The sequence below is a fragment of the Pteropus vampyrus genome, unplaced genomic scaffold, assembly GCF_000151845.1.
Source record: "Pteropus vampyrus isolate Shadow unplaced genomic scaffold, Pvam_2.0 Scaffold32, whole genome shotgun sequence".
Lineage (NCBI taxonomy): Eukaryota > Metazoa > Chordata > Mammalia > Chiroptera > Pteropodidae > Pteropus > Pteropus vampyrus.
In genome coordinates, this window is record NW_011888813.1 from 2,186,665 (window position 1) to 2,194,257 (window position 7,593).

At 37.0% G+C, this 7,593-nt stretch overlaps 1 protein-coding gene and 1 non-coding gene across 3 annotated transcripts in view; one reads left to right on the top strand and one right to left on the bottom strand.

Annotated features, from left to right (window-relative positions):
* NRXN3 (neurexin 3) overlaps positions 1–7,593 on the top strand; it is a 1,427,156-nt gene that overhangs the window by 777,829 nt on the left and 641,734 nt on the right. The window lies entirely within an intron of this gene.
* On the bottom strand, positions 5,080–5,198 carry LOC111737954. Its single transcript, XR_002779628.1, has one exon. It is a non-coding gene; the product is annotated as a 5S ribosomal RNA (ribosomal RNA).

Sequence of the window (7,593 nt, forward strand, 5' to 3'; positions counted from 1 at the left end):
ATCTGACAGATATAGTAAAACACTCACCAGAAACCATATATTAGCCAGATATGTAAGACATCAAACTGAAAGGTTATATAACAGCTATGAAGGGCATAGTTGCTCTTACAGTTCTAAATGTTAAGGAGGTCTGTTTGAAACTTGAAACTTGAAATAAAAACTAATATGTAGCAATCTTAAACTGTCCATATCCATGATAATCACATTGCAATATAACTAATGTTTCCGAATGGCACCGAAAGCAATACATTTTTTTTTCCTAAAATGAATCAGTTCTCTGTTTCCAGCTTAATATAGCACAATAATGCACACATACTCCAAAACACTTAAGGGGAGGGGTACCTTTTATTTTCTACTTTGGAGATGGAGAGGTAATTTGTGGTGTAGGGTAGAGAGAAGAGAAATTGGAAAATTATATTATTTACCCTGCTGTGAGAGAACTGGGAGAAAACTTGGAAAGAACTAATGTGGAGGCATCATTATTAGGCTAAATTAAAACTCTAAATCTCTAACTTTTTGAGATTGGCGCTTTGAAGCATCGTTATTTCCCTTGTAATCGCTCTCAGAAATAAGCTACTTGCTAAGATGGATGACATGATAATTTTTCTTTAGGTAGAATGTACTATTTCAATGTCCAAAGACATTTTTTTTACGTGATAGTCAGTGAGTATCATATTGATTAAATTGACTCCCAGTCTCCTCCTGGTGTTTATTAACAAGACTATGGACTGGTTGGTGGCTTTATCTGAGCCTCACCCAGTGTCTGTCCACTGATACTTTTAAACTGGTTTGAGGTTGCCATGAGGTTTGTAGCTTTGGAAAATTAGCCTATCACTTTATCCAGAGATGAGGATTCATCTTAAAATAGCTAGATACTTGTGTCTCTTAGTGATGTATTTCTTTCTTTATGTTTGTTATTTAAGCAAAGGTTTGAGAGTAATTTTCTTCAAAAGTCTGGGGGAATATAAGAAATGTCTTCAGCAGAAGCAGAAAGGTTAAGAAACTTGGCAAAGAATAAGCCAGGGTCAGATTATAAGCAGAGCTCTCCTTTTAATGTCATGTATGAAAGAAATGGCCAGTTAAATAGATCATCCTCCAGCTTGTGGGGGGATTTTGGCAACACCTTGCTCTATCTTAGATCTCACTGGCTTTGGAGTCCTGCCTAGATTTGTTAAGAATTGCTTTCTCTGTCAGTTGTTTTCTCTCTTTCACACACTACCTATTTTTCGTATTTTTCGGGTGGCCATTTTAGTAACTGTACCCAATGTTTATTTTAAACCATCTAGCCTCATTTTCTTGTAAAGAGGGCTTTAAGGAGATTATTAAATGGGTTTGCAAGTACCATCCAGTCATGCTGGAGTGAATTTGACCTTGAGAATAGCATTGGCCCACATTCTCAGTGCCTACAAAAAAGCATGCGAGACCAAATCTCTGAGTCTATAGTTTTCTATAAAAAAATAAGATATGAAAGGCTTTTGAAAATCAGGCAGCATGGCTAATAAGATGTATAAAATAAAAATTCCTACCTTTCTTTTATTTGGCATTATGTTTGTGGGTAAAGTCAAAGAATATTGTACTTACAATAGACAATTACATGTATATGTTTCCATTATTTTAATTTACCCAGCTTTGTTGCAATTGGAAAAAATTTTGGAAAAGTAGCAGTAAATAATATCCAAACAGCTATTTGCATGACACAAACACAGAGAAGAAAGACAGCTTGAAAGTTTTAAGAGGGTTAAAAGAATGCGAATACGAAACAGCGAAGAACATGTTGGGGGTAGCTCACGTGAACTAATGGTGGGGGCTGACTTTGAACTAGGATTGTTCTTTGTGCCCTTTAGATCCACCCTCGTGCAATGTAAAATGATGTTCAGTAATAATGCTGCCTTCAAAATGAACTGAGCTGTCTTCTATCATCTAGAATGTAAGTTCCATAAGGGTGCTAATGTCATTTTTACCTTCTTTATTCACTGATTTGAACCAAGTGCCTAGAATGGTACATAGTGTGTACTAGGAACTTAGTAAGTATTTGCTAACGGGATGAATGCATTGGATACTTGTTTGGATGACAAGTAGTATGGTAGTAGTTTAGTTAACAGCATTGCATTAAGGTCAACTTCCTGGTTTCGATCCTTGCCCTTTGGTTATGTAAGATGTTAACATAAGGGAAAGATGAGTGAAGGGTATCTGGGACTTCTACTGTATTTACAATTCTCTGTTAATCGGGAATTATCTCAAAAAAATTTGATGTAGGAGATTGAGAATGAAAGAGGAAGAAGGAAGAAAGAATATGAAGGCTAAGAGCCCTTAATTCTGGAGTACAAAAAGACAAGTATGGGTTAAAGGGGCAGGAAATACCTGATGTGAGTACAAGCAATTTGAAGGACTAAATAGACTTTGGCTTCTAACTGTTCTTGAAACCATAAGGAAATCTCAAATACTTTCCACCATAAATTGTCATCAGTCCTTATTTTTCACCTGTGCTGCTTTTGCCTAACTCTTGGCCTTTGCTGTTGCCAACTGCTCACAGCTCTGAATCCTAAGTCCACCCTCCCTTCGTAGCATTGTATTAACAAGTGTTCAGATACTAGAATTTAACTGTGTAATTTCTTGTGTAATCACAGGCTCAAAAGAACACTAGAAAAAAGAGCTTTGGAAAGGAAAAATGGGCAGCCATTAGTATTATTTTGTGAAGAGAACAAATACTTAACAGGTTAATCTGTCCTCGGTGTTCTCAACAACTTGTTCCCCATAATGGAGAAGGGGAGACTAATTTGTGCATGCCTAAGTTATCTATCTAAAACTTTCAAAGCCAGACATCAAAAGAAGTTATAGTTCATTTTAAGCAATATCCACAAAACCTAATATAGTCTACTTCTGAGTAATCATTTAATTATGGTATTCTATCATTTTATTTTTAAAAAATACGCTGAGTACATAAAAATGACTAAAATATCAACAGATTCTTTCTTCCTACGCATAACCATTAATCTTAAATGTTCCAAGAGAAGATGTTTAAAAAGTAACCCTTTGCGGCACTAGTACTTCTTCCTGCAGCTGTAGGCCCCTTTTCTTCCCAACCCCCTACTTTCTTCCTTTTATTTTCTCTTGTCACCTTGCGGTTATGGGTAATCCAGCACGTAGGAGTGGACTGGTAGGGGAAGGCACGAAGGATGCATTTTGCATTCACTTGTATATCAGCCTTGAAGCCAGGCTGGCAGCAATATTGTGGACAATGGATCTTTCAAACAAATCGACCGTTGTCTGTTCCTTCCTTCTGTAATTTTTGGCAGAGCTCTCTGTTACGTGTTTGGATTCTTGAAACTTTGAATGAATAAACTAGGACATGGTATTAATGTAAAGAACTGGCATCTTTGTTGACTTATTCAACAGACTATGTGTATAGAAAAGCAAAATAAGCACTTTCAGAAGTGTTGTACACACATGCCTCGGTTTGGAGAGTTTAAACAATGTAGAATGCAGGGCCCTGGAAAAAGCAAGGCTCATCTCTGGACTCTGTAAAGTTTAGTTTCTGAATAAAGATATTCTAATGGCCATAAATGAATAATATATGAGCAATTGTATGTAACATGCACATCTCTTAGCCTTTGGAGCAAATGTAGAACAAAATACATAGTGATACTGTTAAAAGTAAATTTCTTGGGCTGAAATGTCATGAGATTTATGGTTAAACTAGAAATCTCTTTGTAGTAGGATGGCAGTAATTCAAAATATTAGGCAAAATTAGAGTTTAGATGCAAATTGCCCACCTGTAGAGACTTGGCATTGTAACATAAAATTCACATAGTACAACCCAGTGATAAAATGAGTTGTTCTCAGTAGACCAGGGCTTCTCAGCCTCAGCATGGTTGACATTGCATGTCAAATTTATTGCTAGAGGCTGTTCTGTGCATTATAGGATATTTAGCAGCATCCTTGACCTGTACCCACATGATGCCAAGTGGCAGCCCCCTCCACTTGTGAAATAAAAACATGTTGCCAGATGTCTCCTGCTGGGAGTAGGGGATTTGCCAAAAATCATATTTGAGAATGATTGCAACAGGCCAAGGCATGGCCCATATTGACCACAAGGAAGTTACATGTTCTTACAAAAAGATTTCCTATTTGTACCAAAACTATAAGCGGTATGCCAGGACAGTCTAACTTGAAGCCTCATTGTGCAGTGGACTGGACTTTGAAAGTCTCAGCCATGTGAGCAAGAGTGAGTAAACAGAGTGACCAGTTGCCCAGCTCGACCGACCACCTTCCTCCATCAATTAACCCCTCTAGCCTTAGTAGCTTCGGTCTCTAAGCTTTCATTGACTTTCTTCCCCTGGCCATGGAATAGATTGTCTCCTTTACTCCAGAACAAAATCAAAATGCCTCTTGACAATGCAAAGGTTTAAAATTACTGTATTTTCTCTCTTCATGTCATGACTAATTTCTTAGAAAAATAGTCTTCAATGCATGCCTCTACCTCCTCACTGCCCACTTTCTGGAACACATCCCACAATTTGCTTTTTTTCTGTATCACTACTAAAAGTGGTCCCCCAAATGCTACAATTCAATATTCAAATGAGCACATTAACTGAACTTTTCCTAAGTTCATCTTTTTTGACTTCCATGCAACTTTTGATTGTCTCAATCAGTGGTTCTTAAACTTTATCGTGTGTCAGACTTTTTTTCTTTTGTTTTCTTGTGTGTGTTTAATTATTTTTTTAAATTTACATACAGCAAAATTCACTCTTTCTGGTACACACACAGTTCTATGAGTTTTGACAAAGACACAGTCACGTAACCACCTTTTCAGTCAAGATATGAACCACCACTCCCTCCCCAGTTCCATCATGCTGCCCCTTTGTAGTCAGACCCTCCTCCCACCCTCAGCCCTGGCAACTACTGATCTGCTCTTTGTCCCTATACATCTGTCTTTTCCTGAATGTCATGTAAATGCAATTTGAATCTGGCACCTTTCATTAGCATAATGCATTTGGGATTTATCCATGTTTGTGTATCGGTAGTTCATTCCTTTTTTAAAAACAAAAACAAACAAACAAACAAACAAACAAAAAAAACCGCCTACAGCACCTGGTATTCCTAGGTGGTCTCCCATCTAAGTACTAGCCAGACCTGACCCTGCTTAGCTTCTGAGATCAGATGGGATCAGGCACGTTCAGGGTGGCATGGCTGTAGACCTAGTTCATTCCTTTTTATTGCTGTCAGTCTTCCACTGTGTGGATGTACCAAAGGTGCATCTGGCATTTACTCTTGACATTTAAATCTGGCATTACTCTTGAATCCTAGCTTAGATTTCCAACTGCCTATGAACATCATCTGGGTGAGCCACATGCATCTTAAGCTTAATTTACTCAAACTAAACCCAATCTCATAGTAAGAGACTTTTATATTTCCACTGGTGGTAATCACCATTTGACAGTTCACTAGGGGGAAAACATTTTCTAATCTTTCTCTCTTCCCTTTATAACCAACCAAGTGTACATTATTGGTGTGTCTCTACCCCTTTAGACATTCGTAACTTGTACAAGTGCTAAAAGATGATTCTTTTAGAAGGGAAGTATAAAATCAGATATATGCTTCAGAAGTATCACGCTGGCAGCAATGTGAGGAATTCACAGAAACTCAGGAAAATCAAAGGAGACATTCACCATCCCATATGAGATTAGCTATCATTTTGATTCACCAGGGGGAAATATGTTTCATTATTCCCAGGAAAAGCAAAGTTATCTGCCTCCCTAGAACTTAGTCCAATATTGCTTGGAAAAAAGTACTAATCTGGTGTGCTATGCTTCAGACAAATAATACATCTGAGAATGATATATTCTCACAAACATGATGATAAAGCAAACATGAGGTTTGCTTTACAGGAAGCCACCATATATTTTATCCCATGATAGAATGTCATATATATTTTTTCTGTTACTAGTACTAATAGTATTGATAATAATAGCCATCAATTTTTGAGCACTTTCTAAGGGCCAGACCAAGTACTTTGCACATATATATAAATATATTTATAAATATGAACATTTATATATATAAAGAGTGAGATTGATAATAGATATAAGTATAGAGATATAGAGATATATAGACATAGTAGGCCCATCGGAGTATATTCTGTTATTGTTCTATTATGCATCTATGTAAACTAAAGGTTAAAGAGGATAACGACTATACTAAAGGTCACCTAGATCATAACTGGTAGAATTGAGATTTGAAAATATGCTGTCCAAAAGCCAAAGTGATGCTTCTCCAAGAGCACCAAATTTACTTGCTGTGAGGATGCAGTTCTTGGAACCTGGCCTCCGTGAATAACCAGCCCCATCCTCCTCAGAATCTAAGACCTGGGTGGAGAAGGAAAAACCATCCAACTCAACTTTGTGCCTCCAGAGGCTGGTGGGGGTAGTCCTCCATTAGTGAGAGAAGCTGTGCAGCTGGCTAATGGAAGGGGACACAGAGAAGAGCTTTTCTTTGTGAGAGTTCATTACAGAGACATCTGTCGACTTCTAACTTTCTGCTGTATACCCTTTTTCTTTCATAGCTTCCATTTCTAGGCTGTAATGGGTGCAAAATTACTGCAGCATTTTTGTCCTGCTAGGCTGACCCCGTTATACACACCGCACTCATAAAGCTCTGGCTCAGTTTCTGTTCACACGTCCAAGTGTCCTGTGAGGCGGGGAGGTGCAAGGCTTGGCCACATTTGCAGGGGGACTGCTTCATTTTAAAAACAAGGATCTCATCTTTTCTTATGGCTGAGTAATAGTCCATTGTATATGTGTACCACATCTAATCTATTCAGTCATCTATCAGTATTATTGAATTATACACTTGAAACCTATATACTTTTATTAACCGATGTCATTCCAATAAACAAACAAACAAACAAACAAACAAGGAAACTTGCCTCCTGGACGTTATTTTGATCACTGATGCTGATGGAGTAGTGTCTACTATGTCCCCCTTAATGGTGTATAAGGAGTCTTTAAATGAATTGCCAGGACACAGGTGCCAGGAAATCATCATTTCACAGGCAATAGAGAATTTGAGAGAGATTTTATTTTCATTTCAACATCCATTTGTCTTCATAATATTTTGTAAAGATATACCAGGATGGGTGTTTAATGGTTACTAGTGATCATCCTTACTGGAGAACATGAACAAATTGGTTTTGGTAATAATTTACACACTTTTATCTACTGGAAGATTCAGTCAAAAAATCGTGTGTTTACTCTCTTCTAGGTACCTTTCTAAGCACAAGAGATATATTAGGGAACAAGACAAACATGGTTTCTATCCTAGAGTTTACATTCTAGTAATATTGGTCAGAAAGTAGCCACATGTGTTTCTAAGCTCACCCTTTCTCATATGTGTGTATATATATATATATAGTGTGTATTATGTATATATATATTCATATATATCATATCATTTATAGGTTTCTCATATATTCCCTACTTTAGCCTATATCTCTCACCACAATTTCACACATTTCAATAAACATTTACATATATGTTTATATAAATATATATGTAAATGGTTTATATATATGTATGTGTGTGTATATATATAAAT